Here is a 19,408-nt window from a genome sequence, read left to right on the forward strand (position 1 = left end):
GGGTATACCTGACACTTGACCCACCAGAGGCTTCCAGGAACCCAGTGAAAGCAAGCAAGCAGGCCTGCATGGGCTGGGCCAGAGAGGGGCCACCCTGGGTGACAATCATGCTTTCCCTTGGCCCCTTGTCCTTGTTATGTATATCCAGTTCAGAGGGACCTTGTTGTCCCTCTTAGAGAAACCTGAGCAGCATTTTGGATACAACATCCAGAAAGTGAAACCACTGCCTCCATGTGGGTGTACTGTGAGGTGTGATCCCCTCTGTGGAGCTCTTTGGCAGGAGGTCTCCCCTCACCAGCCGCTGCCCTGCCACGCCCCCTCCTCCCTCTCATTTTCCTGTGCTCTTTGCAGCAGCCACTTGCTACTCAACAGCTGTGACTTTCTGCCTGCTTTCTGTTCTGCTCGGCTGTGGCTAATTTTACTGCCCCCACCTGCACCCCAGGTCCTTGCTCTGGGGCCTGCCCATCTTTGCCTTTACCCGCCCCAGCCAGCCCACCAGAGCTGATGCTCACAGGCTCCTGCGTCCCCTCCCGCCCCTCATGAGAGCTCACCCTGCCAACCCGGAGCAGCAAGCAAGCAAGACTTAAGCAAGATACACTTCTTTTTCTTTTTAAGCCAATTTTTATTGTGATAGAACTCACATTTTTTAAAAAGGGGGCTGAGGTGCTTGGTGCAGTGGCTTATGTCTGTAATCCCAGTATTTTGAGAGGCCAATGCAGAAGGATCACTTGAGCCCAGGAGTTTTAGACCAGCCTGGGAAACAGAGCGAGACTCCCTGTCTACAAAAAATTTAAAAACTAGCTGGGCATGGTGGCATGTGCCTGTAGTCCTAGCTACGTGGGAGGCTGAGGTAGGAGGATCCCTTGAGCCTAGGAGTTTGAGGCTGCTCCCTGCAGGGCATAGCCTATTTGGAACAAGATACCCAGTTCATTATGTGTTGGGTGGATAAGGAATTGAAATGCCTCTGTATCTCTATTATCAGCAACTTTGGGCCATTTTCAGGGTTGTGTCTTCCTCTAAATATAAGCTGCTGATAACAATTCCTTTTGAATCTGCACAAAAGTTTTCTGTATGGTGTCCATATTGTTTCGCTCAGCCCTTAGGTGCCTCAACTTTTCATGATCATCTCTAGGTCACCAAGGTAGAAATACTGTGGTCAGTTATTTCAAAGGACATTTCAGAATGTAGTTGGTCATCCTGGGAAGGGTAATAGACAATAGAGCTTGCGGCTGTGTGTGGTGGCTCATGACTGTAATCCCAGCACTTTTGGAGGCTGAGGCAGGTGGATCACTTAAGGCCAAGAGTTTGAGACCAGCCTGGGCAACATGGTGAAACCCTGTCTCTACAGAAAAATACAAAAATTAGCCAGGCATGGTGGTGCATGCCTGTAGTTCCAGCTACTTGGGAGGCTGAGGTAGGAAGATTGCTTGAGCCTGGGAGGCAGAAGTTGTGAGTGAGCTGAGATCGCACCACTACACCCCAGCCTGGGCGACAGAGGCAGACCCTGTCTCAAAAAAAGAAACAAAAAAACAGCACAGAGCTTGGCACAGGGATGTGAGTACTATGGTGGGCAGGAGTGAAAGCAGGACTCAGACCCAGAAGATAAGATTGTGGAGGTGGGGTCTGGCTGTGGACTGAAGCCAAGGAGGACTCAGAGGGATGGTGTTGGCCTCCTGGGACCAGGAAGCTGGGGACAGAGGCTCAGGCTCAGGCTGAAGTCACAACCAGACACAGAGCTCTAGGACCTAGAACCAGGGCAGCCTGGAAAACCAGGCTGCGGCACAACAGGAAAGGCAGAAGTCAGACCATGGCCAGAAGGGAGCTGCTGATTCTGAGGCTAACAGAGACCAGGAAGATTCTTCAACTACGGATTTTAAAAAGGCCCTGATGGCCGGAGTTAGTGGCTCATGCCTGTAATGCCAGCACTTTGGGAGGCCAAGGTGTGTGGATCACCTGAGGTCAGGAGTTCGAGACCAGCCTGGCAAACATGGTGAACCCCTGTCTCTACTAAAAATACAAAAATTAGCCGGGTGTGGTGGTGGACGCCTATAATCCCAGCTACCCGGGAGGCTCAGACAGGAGAATCGCTTGAACCAGGAGGTGAAGGTTGCAGTGAGCTGAGATCATGCTACTGCACTTCAGCCTGGGTGACAAAGCAAGACTCCTTCTCAAAAAAAATTAAATAAACAAATAAAAAGGCCCTGAGGACACCTTCTGGGCCAGAACCAAGATCTCCTACTACCGCTGCTTGGACCAGCCACTTGGCTCCTGCAGGAGGGTGGCCAGTCTGGGAAGAAGATTTACAGCTTGCCAAGCAAGCCAAAAGGTTGGGGGGAAGGAAAATGACCAAGAGGGGCCGCAGGTATTAGGCCACATTTTAGCCTCACTTTCCACAAAATGCCTAGCACAGTTCTTGTCAAATGAAAGGTGTTCATCAAGCATTCATTCTCCTCCACCCAGAGTTGATGCTGGCCTGGGAGGGCTGACACTGAGTCTGGGGCATCCACTGTCTGCTGGGGTAGTCCCTCCCATCCTGCCTTCATAGTACCTTCTCTCACCTTGTCGGGCTTAGGAGGAGAGGTGGTCAGGAGTGGGAGACTGACCTTCACTGGCCTATGGCCTGTCCTGTCACCCTGCTCAAGATGGCCCCTAGGAGCAGGGGCATGGCGTGGCTGCCCATCCAAATTGTGTGATTTGAGTCAAGAAGGCCAAGGCCCAGATGACCTGCTCCTCTTGGGTGCCATGGATTTGGAAATGGCCCCATTACAGAATCAAGAAAAGCAGGGAGCTGGGTGCAGTGACTTAAATCTGTAATCCTAGCTACTCCAGAGGCTGAAATGGGAGGATGACCTGAGGCCAGGAGTTTGAGACCAGCCTGGGCAACATAGCGAGACTCTCTCTTTAAAAAAATAAAATAAAATAAAATAACCAGGCATGGTGTCACATGCCTGTGGTCCCAGCTACTCAGGAGGCTGAGGTGGGAGGATCACTTGAGTACAGGAAGTCCAGGCTGCAGAGAGCTATGATCACACCACTGCATTGTAGCCTAGGCGACAGAGCCAGACTTTGTCTCTTAAAAAAGAAAAGAAAAAAAAAAAAGCAGGGATGCTTTTGCCTATGTCATCCTCTAAAGCAAGGATTTATATGGCAGCATAGACAGGATATAGGCAAGGTTGCATCAATCTTCAAGTATAGGATACTGAGTGGATTCCAGAAATTATGGTGGCGAGGGAGAGGAAAGTGGGGGTGATGAGGGAAACTGAGATCACAGTGTATCTGAGTCTAAGCTTCTCACTGCCTTGTGGCCCATTTTCCAGGCTCATCTAACTTCACTTCACCTTGGCTCTTCTTCCTGAAAATAGTCATACAAACAGCTAATATTTATCGAGCAATTCAGATGCTTGATCCCACTTAATCTTCACATGGCCCTGTGAAGCGAGTACTGTCATTCCTCCCAGTTTGCAGTTCTTCGTCCTAGGTTTATAGCTGGTAAGTGGCAGAGCTGGGGATAGAACCTTAGAGGTCCTGTCCCATAAGTCTTGCTGATATTCATTCATTCATTCATGTATTCATTCATTCCTGTACCAAACATTTACTGAGTCAGGGATTGTGGTGTAAATCTAAAGATAAATAATACAGTTCCTGCCTGCAAGGAACTGACAGGCTAGAGAGAGAAACATCTGCATAAGCAAATATTCACACTACATACAATGAGGACTATCCCAGGGCCTTGAACAAATTATTTGTGTTGTCCCTGATGTGAAACCAACTCTCAGAGGTTGCCCGTCTTTGCCCATTCCCAGTCTCTTTCCACAATCTTTTGTCATCTTTCAAGATGCTGAAGTTTATGCCTGCGACCTCATCTGATCCCCTCTGCCATGCTTCTCCAAGTCCTCTGGGCCTGGATGTCCCCCAGCTCCATGTGGCACTGGGCATTGGGTGCCTGGCTTCCTGTCAGGCCAGAGTAGGGAAGGGGCAGGGCCCTGAGACAGGCCTGGTGAGCCAGTTCTCCTCACAGCTCTCCCTCTGGCCAACAGCTAGGACTTGGACAAGTCACTTAACATCAGGGGACCTCACTTTCCACTTTTTATAAAAGAAAGGGTAGGGTTAGATGCTCCTTAAGGTCCCTTCGAGTCTAGGTGTTGCATGAATGGAGCCCAAATCTCCAGCATGGAGTCAGGGCAGATGGGGAAGGACGAGTGGGGTCCTTTCCTGGAACTTCACATCCAGCCCACCTTTTCCTTCCTCCCTGGCCCTAGGCCTCACCCTTGGAAAGTCTGCTTTCCTCCTGCAGCCATGCCACTGATTTCTAGCAGGTGCCACCCTCGCTAGGTGTGCTCAGGACCCTGGGTCCACCCTGGGTCCTAACTCACCAACTCCTGACCTTGAGTGATCTCCAAGGTCTACTTCACCCCCCACATCTCTGGTCCAAATGACGAATTCGGCCACGAATCACTGTGTTAGTTCGTTCTCATGCTGCTATAAAGAAATAACCAAGACTGGGTAATTTATAAAGAGGTTTAATTGACTCACAGTTCCACGTGGCTGGGGAGGCCTCAGCAAACTTATAGTCATGGCAGAAAGGGAAGCAAACACATCCTTCTCCACATGGCAGCAGGAGAGAGAAGAATGAGAGCCCAGCAAAGGGGGAAGCCACTTATAAACCATCAGATCTCGTGAGAACTTACTCAGTGTCATGAGAATAGCATGGGGGAAACCATCCCCATGATTCAATTACCTCCCACTGGGTCCCTCCCATGACATGTGGGTATTATGGGAACTACAATTCAAGATGAGATTTAGGTGGAGACTTAACCAAACCGTGTCAGTCACCTATGAAAGCAGAGGAAATTTGAGATTCCTACCACCTGGCCCAGGCTCAGAGCTACTACGTGAGTGAGCTGGCCGCTTCCCCGATGTGGTGCCAAGACTTGCTTCCCTGCAAACAGATGATCCCAGGTCATGGAGGGAGGCTTGCTGGCTGCACCAGACCCACGCTCACCCTTGTCCTAGGCCCAGGGTTTATTATTTAAGAGTAGCACCCCAAAGAAGGTGCTGTGGATGTTTTTGCTATAGAAAGGCATTTCAGGCGTGAGTGTTTATGGATCAGATGGTTCTTCTTTCTCTCCTCTTACCCCACATAGACTATAGGGAGAAAACTAATTTCTCACTCTCCCTATAGTTTATGTGGGGTAAGAGGAGAGAAAGAAGAACCATCTGATCCATAAACAAAAATTTGCCCGTGCACATACCTCCAGCTCAATATCTTCTCCTGATATGACCTTGGGGTATGGAAACTTACAGAGGGGAAGGGACATGTCTCAGGTAATTTAGCCAACAACAGGCCTGGCACAAATTACACGCTCATGCCTTCACATGCCAAGGTGGGCTTGCTTCAGACTCACTAGGTGTGCTCAGGCCGCTGTTTCTACCCTGGGTCCTAAAACCTGATTAACAGCCTCGGCTTGCTCTCCCACACCCAGCTCTGGACAGCTGGATGGAGCAGCACCTACTCCCCATCCCACAGCAGAAGAGGATCTGGAGCTGGGATCTTGGTGTGAAATGAAGGGTTCTGCCTGGGAAGGTGGCATCTTAGAGGCTTCCACGCCTGGGCCCTGGGCTTTGCTTCCTTTGTGTTCCTGCCATTTGTTTTAGGTCTGTTCTTATAAATGCCTTTTCTCTCAGTGCAAGGAGCGCACAGATGAGGGCACAGCTGTCTCCTGAATGTCTAGGCTCCTTCGTCAGCCTCAGTGGGCAACCTTCTTCCCAGAACATCTGCTTCAGAGTCACCCTCCTGGAGAAGGAGCCAGTGCTTACCTTTGTGTTATTCTTAAGCATTTATTGAACATCTGCTATACCCAAAGCTCTATAGCAGCCACCTCTCCTTGTGACATAAAAGTAATTTCCTTCTGTAAATATGGATAATGTGCTTATCAGGGCAGAGGCTGTGGCTGTGAACAAGAGAAAAGTCCCCCACAAGGCAAGACCTTGTCCTCTCAAAGCTTCATTCTAGCAGAATGTGAAACTATGATACAGATAGGAAAATAGTAAATATAAAATGAGTAAGTTCCCTATCCTTAAGGAGTCATAATCTAGCTGGGAAAATAAAACATCGTGATTGTGTGAGTCAGGGTTCTGCAGAAAAACAAGATATATATAAAAGATGTCTGGCTGGGCGTGATGGCTCATGCCAGTAATCCCAGTAATTTGGGAGGCTGAGGCAGGAGGATCACTTAGGCTCAGGAGCTCCAGACCAGCCCAGGCAGCATAGCCAGACCCCATCTCTGAAAAAAAAAAAAAAAAAAGAAAAGAAAAAAGAAACAAATAAACAAAAACCCAGGATTTCTACGTAAATTGCCTCATGTAATTATGGAAGCTGAGAAGTCCCATACCTGCCATCTGCAAACTAGGCAGCCAGGAAAACTGGTGGTATCATTCAGTAATTCAGTCTGAGTCTGAAGGCCTGAGAACCAAGAAGTCTGATGTCTGAGGGCAGGAGGAAATAGATGTCCCAGCTCAAGGAGAGAGAGAATTCACCCCTTCTCTGCCTTTTTGTTCTATTGGAGGCCTCAAAGATTGGATGATGTTCACCCACATTAGTAAGAGTGATCTACTCTACTAGTTCTACTGGTTCTTTTTTTTTTTTTTTTTTTGAGACAGAGTCTCATTCTGTTGCCCAGGCTGGAGTGTAGTGGTGTGATCTTGGCTCACTGCAACCTCCACCTCCTGGGTTCAAGCGATTCTCCAGCCTTAGCCTCCCTAGTAGCTGGGACTACAGGCTTGTGCCACCACATCCGGCTAATTTTTGTATTTTTAGTAGAGACCGGGTTTTACCATGTTGGCCAGGCTGGTCTCAAACTCCTGACCTCAAGTAATCCTCCTGCCTCAGCCTCCCAAAGTGCTGGGATTACAGGCATCTGGACAGTCTACTGATTCAATGCTAATCTCTTCTGGAAACACCCTCATGGACACATGCAAAAATCATGTTTTACCAGCTCTCTGGGCATCCCTGAGCCCAGTCAAGTTGACGTGTAAAACTAACCATCACAGCCGGGCGTGGTGTCTCACGCCTGTAATCCCAGCACTTTGGGAGGCTGAGGCAGGCAGATCACGAGGTCAGGAGATCGAGACCATCCTGGCTAACACAGTGAAACCGTTTCTATTAAAAATACAAAAAACTAGGCGGGCATGGTGGTGGGCGCCTTAGTCCCAGCTACTCAGGAGGCTGAGGCAGGAGAATGGCGTAAACCCTGGAGGCGGAGCTTGCAGTGAGCCGAGATGGCACCACTGCACTCCAGCCTGGGCGACAGAGCAAGACTCTGTCTCAAAACACAAACAAACAAAGAAAACAAAACAAAAAAAACAACCATCACAGTAATCAATCAACAATATTTTATCTAAAAGCCATCATCCATACCTAGCCAGCAGCCCTTTGTTGCTGGGAAGAACAATGGTCACAGGTTCCATTGTTTGTGGTGACAAGGGGAGATGGGGGAGAGAGCTCTGGCACTCAGGGTCTGGAGCAGGACCACCAAGATGTGCTTCCAGACTTTGCCATGTGCCAGCTGTGAGGTTCACACAAACCCCTTGACCCTTCTGGGCTTTGGGCTCTTCATCTGCGAAATGGTTTGTCTTGTTTCCTGCACTGGGTTATTATGAGGACAGATAAGTTAATGTACATGAAAACAGTTGGCAAACTATAAATAGCATCAAAATGTCATTATTATTCTTGAAACAAAAGGTCAGTATTTTAAAATAAAATTTTCCAAGTGTGAGGCTAGTTCCCCTTGGATTCCCAGAGACTAGAGAGTTCATACAGTGATAAGACAAGCACAAGCAGGTGCATCCATGTCGAAAATACTGGGCCAATTTTTCCACCAGGACCTTCAACCAGACCAGGGTGCATTTTAAGTGGAGTTTGCCACCACTTACCTGGGGGTGATTTCCAAACGGGTTACTGACATTCAAAATCCATCATGAGAATACTATCCCTTTAGCTTATGCTAGATGGGTTTTGTCACCTCTCACCTGAAAATACCCCACCTCGGTGAGAATGAACATTCTTGGGTGCAAGTTGTGGAAAAGCGATTCATTCATTCAACAGCACCTGGTCAGCACCAGGCTCTGGGAACACAAGGTGGTCAAGATGGCCCGTCCTCCGTGCTGATGGAGCTACTGTCCAGTGCTGACCTGAGACATCGAGCCGGCACTCCAAAAGAGGGAACCAGTCCGTGAAAAGGGGCAGTCAGGCAGACATTGATACACCAAGAGGAGCGTCTCACCCAGACGTGGGAAATGCTTCCAGGAAGAAGTGCTGTTCTAGCTGGTAGCTGGAGTGAGTTGGAGTCAGCTGGGAGGGATCGGGTGGGAGTGTGGGCTGGACAAGGGAACAGCTCATGCACAGGTGCTGAGGTGAGAGAGTGGGCAGGAGCAGAAAGAAACCTGGGGCCTGGAGGGTGGAGGGCAGGGCTGGTCTGTGCGGAGATGAGGCTGCAGTGGGGCCGGCCTTGAAGGGTCCCGTGTGCTGTGCTAACAAGTTTGAACTTCCTCCTTAGGGAAGGCAACCCTTCATCCCCATTTTCCAGGGACAGTGGTGTTGTATGTCTGTTGCCTCAGCTTAGTGAGGAAGGGCACTGTCTCCTCTTGCTCTTCAAAGCTGCCTGGGTTGGATGATAAATTATTTGGTCACCTGTCTCTATTAGGGCATGGAAGGCAGCAGAGTGAGGCCGTGACTGAGGGGTGGAGAGAGAAATTCAGCTGCTTTATCTGTTGTAGAGGGGTGTGGGCACAGACAGAAGGGTCTCAAAACATTCATGAGATCATTTCTCCCTCCAAGATAACTATTTCTTTAAAAACCCAAGGAATTGATTGAGGTCTCGGCCTTCAGTTTCTTTGTGACCACCATTCACCCTGCCAGTCACCCAAAGAAGTTTGAAGATAGAATGTTTTGCCTCTGGAGATTCCAGTGTCAGTCATGAAGTACCGAGAACCAGGAGATGCCAGGAGGACAGGGTGGGAGAGGAGCGGGCGGCAGGCAGGATCTTCCTTCAGCCCAGGTCGGGGAGGAGAGCAGCAAAAATCAAGTAACCTAGTTAGGTGTTACCCAAACCCCAGCTACCAACTCCTATGGGGTTGGACACTGCCATTCTGGGGGACACTCAGCTCTGTTCTCCTGCCTTCCCGTCCTGGAAACTGGCTGGTGTGCAGTTGCCCTAGGACCCGGGGTCTCCTGGGAGCCCATCTCCCCACACCCTGCTCCCAGGAGAGGAGGTTTGATATCACAGGAAATGAGAGTTACTCGGCTTAAATGCTTTTTCCAGCCTAGAGTTGGCATTTCTGCTCTGGTTCTGCCTCTTCCACAGTAATTAACTAATTAATTGACAACAAGGGGATGATGCAATTATGACACAATGAGCCTGGCTTTTCAGCCTCCCACCCAGGAGCCCCCAAGCTCTCTGAATCAAGAGAAGCCAGCCTGTGCTATTAAGTAAACAGAATTTCCTTGAACTCCCGCATGGTCACTCGGCTGTGGCTAAGGCCTTAGCCTCACCACCTTCCTTGGTCCCAGAGGCCAGGCTGGGGCTGGGTCAGCTTCGAGAGTGAACACTGGACTCTGGAGAAACCCAATAGCTATTGACCACTGTGTGTCCTTAAGAAGTGCCTCTGGCCCAGGATTAGTCACGGAGGCTCCCTGAACTTGTTTCTTCATCAGTAAACAAACCTAACAAGAGCTGATGCATTAGTGAACATACGGCGCTTTGTAATGCACTGCGATCCTTCTACATATATGCAAACTGAGGCCCAGGGGATTAAGCGCCCTGCCTGGGACCACCAGCAAGCAAGTGGAGCCTGGGTCAGCATCCGGGGTGCCTGGGTCCAGACAGCCTTGCCCACAGTGGCTTACTCTGGCTTGTGGGTACCCTCCTGACAGCAGACCCAGAGAATCTCTACTCCAGCTGCCTGGCTCCCCAAGGTGGAAGGCCAGGAGCTTCAGGAGTCAAAGAGCTGGTGGGAGGCTGGGAAACTTCAGAAGTCACACCTGGGGACACTCAGCCTTTAGGGGGGTTCCTGGTGCTGAGGCCCATCACACAGCCCCAGGAGCTTTGAAAGTCCAAGGGAATTACCCTAGGCGGGGGCCTTTGCCATGGTGGGGTTCCAGCCGGAATTACCCTAGGCGGGGGCCTCAGCCATGGTGGGGTTCCAGCCGGCCCCCAGCTTTGTTTTATTATGTGCCTTAGCAACTGCCTCCCTTGTCAACAAGAAGCCTGGGAGGACTGTTTTGTAAAAGCTCTTCCATCCTAGACTCTTGATACCTCAGCTAGGAATCTTGAGACAGAATAATTGTGAAAGCAGCCTTCAGTCAGAGTTCGCCTCCTAGTCTTATGTTTGGTGATGTGTCCCCAGCTATGCTGCAAGGTCGTCCCAGGACAAGCCTTGAGCTATCGGCTTCTCTGAATCCCCAAAGCACTTAACACAGAACTTCAATGGAGCAGTGGCTCAATTATGCTCAGATTATAAATCACAAACTCTGTTTGCATTACAACCAATTTCTTTCCAAATCTCGTCAATGGAATTTCTAAACATGTTAGCATCACTGTAATGATATGCAAGTGCTATTTGGTTCTCAAGATTTTTTATTTGACATTATTTTATCTATTACACACTTCAGTGCATAATCCACATACTTGTCATTGTTAATAGCTGCGCCGGATTCCAGGGTCCCAACATACCATCCTTTGTTTAAGCATTCCCTAATTGTTGGGTATTTGGGTTGCCTCCAATGTTTGAACACTATTAATAGTGCTGCTGGGCCACCTGGTTTTTCTCTCCTTTGCCTGGACATGAGGAGATGGGATGGGATGAGGGAGGGAACATTTTCTCTCCTGCATTCCCAGAAAGGCCTATTCTTCACACTACTTCCCTGGGCTGGGAATAACAGAGGCCGATGTCTGCTTTTCTGTCACAGACAGGCTATTATCTCAGACTGTCATTGGGAGACTTCTTATAAGGCCTGTGTTGCCCCAGGAATAAGAGCAAGGCCCTCAGCTGGCTGCACTCAGGGGCTCTGGACTCAGCAGGGCTTTCATGTTGAGCTGTTTGCTGTGAATTTGGCTTTTCCTGTATGTGGCTCTGTTGAACCATCTCATCAGACAGGCCCTGAGGAGAGACCTGATAACATCTCTCCTGTTCCTGGCAGGTCATTTCAAGGTTACACTGGGAATCCCAGAACTTCTGAGCTGAAAGGTAATCTTTCTGTTTAACTAACCGACCTTTCTATTTCACAGCTGAGGACATTGAGGGCCAGAGAGGGAAAGTAACTTTCCCAAGCTCACTCAGTTGTTTTTGGCAGAGCTGGGCTGGGGCCGGGAGGGCCTCCCACCCCCAGGCAGGCGTTAGTGTCACCTGGCTTCCCCAGGGGAGCATGTTTATGGATTGGAATCCTTCTTGTAGTTAAGATACCAATTCTCCACAAATTGAACTGTAGATGTAACACAATCCCAAGCCAAGGCACAGCAGGATTCTTTGTGGATACAGGCAAGTGAATTCTAACACTTATATGAGAAAGTAAAGCCAAGGCAATTTTGGGAAAGAACAAATTTGGAGACTCACACTACCTGATACTATCAAGCTACAGTCATGCAAACAGTGTGGTATTGGTGAAAGGATAGACAGAATAAAGAGTCTAGAAATAGACACACACAAATATGGTCAATTGATTTTTGGCAAAGATATATAAAGGGAATTCAATGGAAAAAGGACAGTCTTTTTAATAAATGATGCTGGAGAAATTTGATATCCTATGCAAAAACAATTACCCTTGACCTGTGCCTCACCTTATAGAAAAGTGAATTAAAAATAGATCATGGACCTAGATGTAAAGTATGTAACTATAAAACTCTTAGAGGAAAACAGGAGAAAATCGTTGTAATCTTGAGTTAAACAAAGAGTTCTTAGATACGACAACCAAACCATGCTCTATAAAAGAAAAACAATAAATTGGACTTTATCAAAATTAAACATCTTTACTCTTGTGAAAGACATTTTAAAGAGAATGAGAAGAAAAGCTGCAAACTGGGGGGAAATACTTGCCGATCACATATCAGACAACAGACATCTAGACTATAAAAAGAACTCGTAAAAGTAAGAACAGAAACAACCAATTTTTAAAAACTAGGCAAGATTTGAAAAGATGCTTCACCAATTAAGATATAGAAATGGCAAACGAATACATGAAAAGATGCTCATTAGTGATTAAGGAAATGCGAATTGGCCAGGCGCGGTGGCTCACGCCTGTAATCCCAGCACTTTGGGAGGCCAAGGTGGGCGGATCACCTGAGGTTGGGAGTTCGAGACCAGCCTGACTAACATGGAGAAACCTCGTCTCTACTAAAAATACGAAATTAGCCAGGCGTAGTGGTGCGTGCCTGTAATCCCAGCTACTCAGGGGGCTGAGGCAGGAGAATCACTTGAACCTGGGAGGCAGAGGTTGCAGTGAGCTGAGATCGTGCCATTGCACTCCAGCCTGGGCAACAAGAGCGAAACTCCATCTCAAAAAAAAAAAAAAAAGGAAATGCAAATTAAAACCAGAATGAGATACCATCTCATACCTATTAGGATGGCTAAAAATACCGACAATACCAAATGCTTACAAGGATGTGAAGAAACTGGAACTCTCATACATTGGTGGTGGGAATACAAAATGGTACAGCCACACTGGAAAATAGTTTGATTATTTCTTATAAAGTAGAATCTATTTACCATACAACACAGCAATCCCACTTCTAGGTATTTCTACTGGAGAAATGAAAACATGCTCCTACCAAAAACTACACCAATAGGCATAGCGGCACTACTCATAACCTCCAACATGTGAAAACAACCCAAATGTCCCTCATTGGATGAGTGGATAAACGAACTGTGGGACATTCATACAATGGAAACTACTGTGCAGTAAAGAGGAAAAAACTATTCATATAACGACTTAAATGACTCTCAAATGCATGATGCTAAGTGAAAGGCCTGTCACAAATCAGAGCTCACTGCTTCCATCCTCCTTCCCCTTTCTTTAAACTCTAAGTGAAAGAAGCCAGTTTCAAAAGTTTACATACTGTGTAATTCCATTTATATGGCATTCTGAAAAAGGCAAAATTACAGGAACAGAAAATAGATCAGTGGTTGCACAGAGCTTGGGATGAAGGAAGGGCCTGAATGCAAAGGCGTAGCATGAGGAAATGCTTTGTGATATAGGAATTGTTCTTTATCTTGTTAGTAGTGGTGGTTACATGAATCTGTGCTTGTATTAAAACTCAGAGAGGACTCTACATCCAAAGTGACTTCTACTTTATGTAAGTTAAAAACACAAAAAACTGACGAAGTACTTTTGTATCATTAACTTATCTAAGTCTCCTAACTACCCATTAGTGGATCCACTGGACACTTTGAAGAAGGAATGAATTGTTCATTCATTTATTAATTTAAGAACTATTTATGGGCCCTTACTATGGGCATTTCTCTAGGTACAGGCACAAAGAAAAGTTTTGATCTCAGAGAGCTCCCATTCCAGTAGGTAATTCTTCTGAATACGGAGTTTCCCCCACCTGTGAGTTTGTAACTTTCCATCTCAACCCTCTCACTGCAGGAAGCTGCCACCTCCCACTGCAGCTTCCCAGCCACGTGGGGCCTGGGCTGTGTGGCCTGTATGGAGGTCAATGCTTGGGCCCTGGAACGCTGCACCAAGCAGCAGGGGAGATGGGTAGCAGCAGCCTTGCCCTGGGTCTGGTACCCAGACTGCCTGGCCACCCACTGTAGGGGTTGCATTTGGCCTAACCTTTCCAACAGATGAAACAGACCCTCTTGACATGGCTCAAGTTCTCCTACTTGGTGTCAGGACTGTTCTGCTGTGAGCTCTGCTCTTTCTCTAGTGATTAGAATCAACACAAATGGGGATAGGGATGGAGTAAAGAGGGGAATATATGAGCAAGAGTGGGGAGATGAAGGGCAAGGGAGGTGAGCGTGTAAGCAACAGTATACAACACAAAATACTGTACACATAAAATACAGGGAGGTGAGTGTGTAAGCCACAGTACACACATGAAATACTGTACACATAAAATACAAGGAGGTGAGTGTGTGAGCAGTGGTACACACGTGAAATACTGTACACATGAAGTACAGGGAGGTGAGTGTGTGAGCAATGGTACACACATGAAATACTGTACACATGAAATACAAGGAGGTGAGTATGTGAGCAGTGGTACATACATGAAATACTGTACACACAAAATACAGGCAGGTGAGTGTGTGAGCCACAGTACACACATGAAATACTGTACACACAAAATACAGGGAGGTGTGTGAGCCACAGTACATACATGAGATACTGTGCACACGAAATACAGAGAGATGAGTGTGTGAGCAATGGTACACACATGAAATACTGTACACATGAAATACAGGGAGTGAGTGTGTGAGCCACAGTACACACATGAAATACTGTACACACAAAATATAGGCAGGTGTGTGAGCCACAGTACATACATTTAATACTGTACACACGAAATACAGGGAGGTGAGTGTGTGAGCCACAGTACACACATGAAATACTGTACACACGAAATATTTTGAGTCCTCTAAACAATGTTATAAAACAGATGTTTCTCCCCTATATCCAGGTGGCATAATGGTGACCTGGGGGATTGCATGGCTTGCCCAATTCCCACAGCTAGGAAACGGGCTAAATCAGGCTTCTAACTCAAGTCTCTGTGCCCCCAGAGCCTGTGCCCTTCCCCATCCCACCCTGCCTCCAGGCTGCAGGAGCCACAGGCCCAAGTTCATGGGCAGGCAGCCAAGCTTCCCCCTCGGAAATGCCCTGGCCTCACCTGGGTGCTCCAGCTCCCAGACAAGACTTAGTGGAGACAGGGTGTTCAGAGGGCAGGGCCCCACAGAGTCTGGGTTCTAACTCACATGGCTTCGGGCAAAGAGCATGTTCCTTCCTTACCTCCCTCTCCAGGAACATCAGAGGGGGAAATTTAAGAGCCTCCCTACTATCTTTCCACAGTGTGGTAGGCAATGACCCCGATATCTGCTAAAAGCTGCAAGATGTTCCTGATAAATTTCATTGTGGTTTGGCCCTCAGGCCACCTAACAGAGTACTTCAGCACTCATCCTGGAGGCCCTGACCTTCCTGCATCCAGACCCAGCCTTGACTCTGGATCCACAAAGAATGTGTGAGTATCACGATGGAGGCTCCTAAGGGGGCCACTGCTAAAGTCCCACTGCAGAGAGGACCAAGGCCAGGAGCACAGTGGGTGAAACGGAAGGGCCTGGGTGAAAAGACCTCTTCAGGCCCTGCAGGGTGGGCCAAGGGCTCCCAGAGGCAGGCAGGCGTGCTCCTCCTGTCTGTTTCCCCAGTCAATGAAGCCTCTGGTTGAGCTCATGACATGGCAGCATCTTCTGAGGCCCAGAGGAAACCTGCCTTAACTCTTGGGCAAAGGGATCCTTTCTAGAAGACAGAGAGGGGTTTGAGATAACGATGGTCTCAGGGACAGGGTTTCAGGCACCTAATGTCCTAAGGGAGTCAGAGAATAGGTGGGAATCACTGTCGGGGGTGGGGAGTAGCAAAAGTGACAGTAAGTGTTGACTGTGAAGAGTGATGGGGCCGGGTGACCAGAAGTCTGAAACTGGTTTGGGATATGATGAGCTTTCTCTTCAAATAATCTGATCAATCTTTTATTTTTTAATTCATAGTGCCCCCCACCCCCCTGCCTTTTCTCCTTTTTCCCTTTTTGCCTTTGTTAGATGCCCAGGCACGCCACAGTACCAGGCGTTATCAGTACCAGCTCACATTCCTTTCCTTATTTAGAAAGAGGACTAACTTTTTAGCTCACTACAGACACCCCTTCCCCTTCCCCTCCACTTTCTTTTATGTGCCCACCTTATCTAAAAAAATCAAACGTTTAGCCAACCGGGATTAGTTTAGATTGTACGACCTGACCGTGGCCAATAGGGAGAGGGTACAGGGGCAGGACTTGCATCAGGAATAAAGGCTCTTGTGCCCCTTCCTTCAGGTGTGCTGTCATGGCGACTGGCCAAGGAGGCACCCCTCTGTGCAGAAGTAAAATTTCTTTGCTAAGAATCCTTTGTTCAAGTGTTCTATTTCCTTAGGATTTTGAGCATTATTCCTAACACTGGCAGGGATGTATGGTCGGGAAGGAGACATGGGGAACCTGCTGAGGTCTGGGGCCCAGGGGCATTTCTGCACAACTTGAAGGGATTGACCCCAAAAAAGCAAGCTCAAGGCACTAAGGGGCTGGAGAACTCATGAGATGGCCCAAACTAAAGGGACACCTCCGGCCCCCTGGGGCCGGAGGGGCTATGGGGTGAAGGCTTGGTCATGGGAGTCATCTCTAGTGCTTGCCCTAGAACAGAAGATCACAGAGCAGCTTGGATAAAGCTGACTTGGGGTTACAGCCCTAGAGCCAGGACTGACCTCATAGCCAGGAGCAGTGGTTCGAGGCCTGCAGAGGCCCAGGGTCCCTGCTGGGGAATGGAGTGAGGGAGTGAGGCAGGGATCTGGGGACAACAGGACACAGCCAGCTGTGAGGAATGCCTTGTGTTGTAGGAGCCGGGGAGTGCGACATTGGAGTGGGACATTACTAGCTGTACGGCCTGTACAAGGGCCCACACCTTCCTCCCCTTGCCAAGGTCTCCTATCTATAGAATGGGGATGAGAAAACCAATCTCTAAAGTTTCTTGCTTGGTTGGGCATGGTGGCTTACACCTGCAATCCCAGCACTTTGGGAGGCCAAGGGGAGAGGATTGCTTGAGCTCAGGGGTTCGAGACCAGCCTGGGCAACAGAGTGAGACCATGTCTCAATAAAAAATAAAAATAAAAAAAGTTTCTTGTGAGAATTAAATAACACACAAAGTGCCTAATACATAGTGGGTGTTGGGAGGAAAAGGGGTCTAATTTGTTCAGTTGTCATCTGCCATGGAGGTAGAAGGAAAAGTGTAGGCCAGTGGTTATCAAACTTGACTGAAAATCACAATCAACTGGGGGGCTTGTCAACCCAGTTTGCCACTGCCCACCCCTGGAATTTCTCAGTCTGTAGCTCTGGGTGGGTCCTGAGATCATTTCTAACAAGTTTCTACTGCTGCTGCTGCCGCTGCTGCTGGCCTGAAGACCACATTCTGAGAACCCCTGATGTAAATACGAAGAGGGTCAGCCCACTTTTGAGTGGCGGAAAATTGTGGTTCTACCACTTTCTAGTTCTGGGACCTTGAACAATTTACTTAACTTCATTGTGGCTTAGTTTCTTCAATTATAAAATAAAGATAATTGTGCCTTGGGATTATCGTAGGGTGTTATAAAGATGAAATGAGTTAACAAATGTGTAAATGGTTTGGAAGAGTATCTGATAAAATGTAAACACTCAAAAATGTTAGCTCTTAGTATATGGTAGGCCCTTGAAAAATACGTTATCTCAATTGTCAAAAGATCAGCAGCAGCAGTTAATATTATCATCTCCATTTTACGGCTGAAGAAGTGTAAGCTCAGAAAGATGAGATCTACTACGCAACTAGGGAACCCAGGCTGCCATCTGAACCCAGCTCTTCCAGCTCCATAGTTAGGGCTGTTACAAATCAAGTCTCACTGCATCCTTCCTCTTTTTTTTCCTTTAAGCTCCGAGAGTGGATGATTCGGCCCTTAAGCCTGAGAGGCTGAGAGTGGGTAGGGCTCAGTGCCTGGAGCAGGGAAGAGTGGAGGAGGAAGCTCAGGAGGAAGTTTGCCTGGGAACCTGGCACAAATGTTACTCAGGATGCACAGTGGGGGTATTTTCGTGTGTTCAGAGGGCAGATATGTGGGTGACTCAACGTTTTGCCCACGTAGTGCCTCTTGTTGCTTGGCTGCCTTAGCTGATTGAAGTCATCAGTGGATAATGTAGCAGGTGCAAATGAATCGGCTACTGATGGTTTATACAACCCTGGAGGACGCCCCTACTCTCGGCCTAATATGGACAGAAAATACAGTTATTGGACTACAGCATCAAAATACTACAGCCCTGTGGACGATGAATCAGAGCATCTCCCTCACCCACAGAGACCACAGTGTTCCACAAGAAGGGAAGATCTTCAGTAGCAAGTCCTGCGGCGGGGGGAGGCTTCGTGTCTCCCCGTCCTAATTGCTGTCAGTTGCCCTGCACTGAGTGCTCACGAACAAGGAAGGAGGCACTGCGTGTGGTCATCCCAACTCCTCACAGCTGCTGAAGAGAAAACTCTCATCCATATATGGTGTTCAATGGGTTTATACGTTGATGACTCCCATCATGTATTTGCAGCCCAAATTCTGACTCTTCTGTCTGCTGTCTAGAAGATATATCTGTCTATGTGTCCTTTACACTCCCTGGATTCACCATGGTCGAACCTCCTTTTTTTTTTTTTTTTTTTTTTTTTTTTGAGATGGAGTCTCGATCTGTTGCCCAGGCTGGAGTGCAGTGGCGGGGTCTCGGCTCACTGCAATCTCTGCATCCCAGGTTCAAGTGATTCTTGTGCCTCAGCCTTCTGAGTAGCTGGGATTGCAGGCATGTGCCACCATGCTGGGCTAATTTTTTTTTTTTTTTTTGATGTGGAGTCTCACTCCTGTCACCCAGGCTGGAGTGCAATGGTATGATCTCGGCTCACAGCAATCTCCACCTCCTGGGTTCAAGCGATTCTCCTGCCTTAGCCTCCCGAGTAACTGGGATTACAGGCACCTGCCACCATGCCTGGCTAATTTTTGTATTTTTAGTAGAGATGGGGTTTCACCATGTTGGCCAGGATGGGAGAACTAACCTCAGGCAATCCGCCCACCTCGGCCTCTCAAAGTGCTGGGATTATAGGTGTAAGCAACCGTGCCCTACCTAATTTTTGTATTTTTAGTAGAGATGAAGTTTCGCCATGTTGGCCAGGCTGGTCTTGAACTGAACTCCTGACCTCAAGTGATCCGCCCCCTCTCAGCCTCCCAAAGTGTTAGGATTACACGTGTGAGCCACCACACCTGGCCCAATGTTCCCTTTACTATCCTCTTCCCTCAAACTTTGCTCTTTCTCTGTCCCCACTGTCTCACTTGGTGGTAGCAGCCACTAAGTACCCAATCCAGAGGCTCTGAGAAGACCGTAGGTGTACCTTTTTTTTTTTTTTCAGACAGCGTCTCACTTTGTCACCCAGGCTGGAGTGCAGTGGTGAAGTCATGGCTCACTGCAGCCTCAATCTCCCGAGCTCTGGTGATCTTCCCACCTTAGTCTCCTGAGTAGCTGGGACTACAAGTGCACACCACCACGCCCAGCTAATTTGTTGCATTTTTTTGTAGAGACAGGGTCTCACTGTATTGCCCAGGCTGGTCTTCAACTCTTGTGCTCAAGTGATCTGT

At 48.1% G+C, this 19,408-nt stretch overlaps 1 long non-coding RNA gene across 1 annotated transcript; it reads left to right on the top strand.

Moving 5' to 3' along the window:
* Positions 1-10,919: 10,919 nt before the first annotated feature.
* On the top strand, positions 10,920-18,422 carry LOC129531805 (uncharacterized). Its single transcript, XR_008677228.2, has 3 exons — positions 10,920-11,244; positions 15,059-15,227; positions 17,684-18,422. It is a non-coding gene; the product is annotated as an uncharacterized lncRNA (long non-coding RNA).
* Positions 18,423-19,408: the final 986 nt, after the last annotated feature.

Source organism: Gorilla gorilla, chromosome 12 (genome assembly GCF_029281585.2).
Source record: "Gorilla gorilla gorilla isolate KB3781 chromosome 12, NHGRI_mGorGor1-v2.1_pri, whole genome shotgun sequence".
Taxonomy (NCBI): domain Eukaryota; kingdom Metazoa; phylum Chordata; class Mammalia; order Primates; family Hominidae; genus Gorilla; species Gorilla gorilla.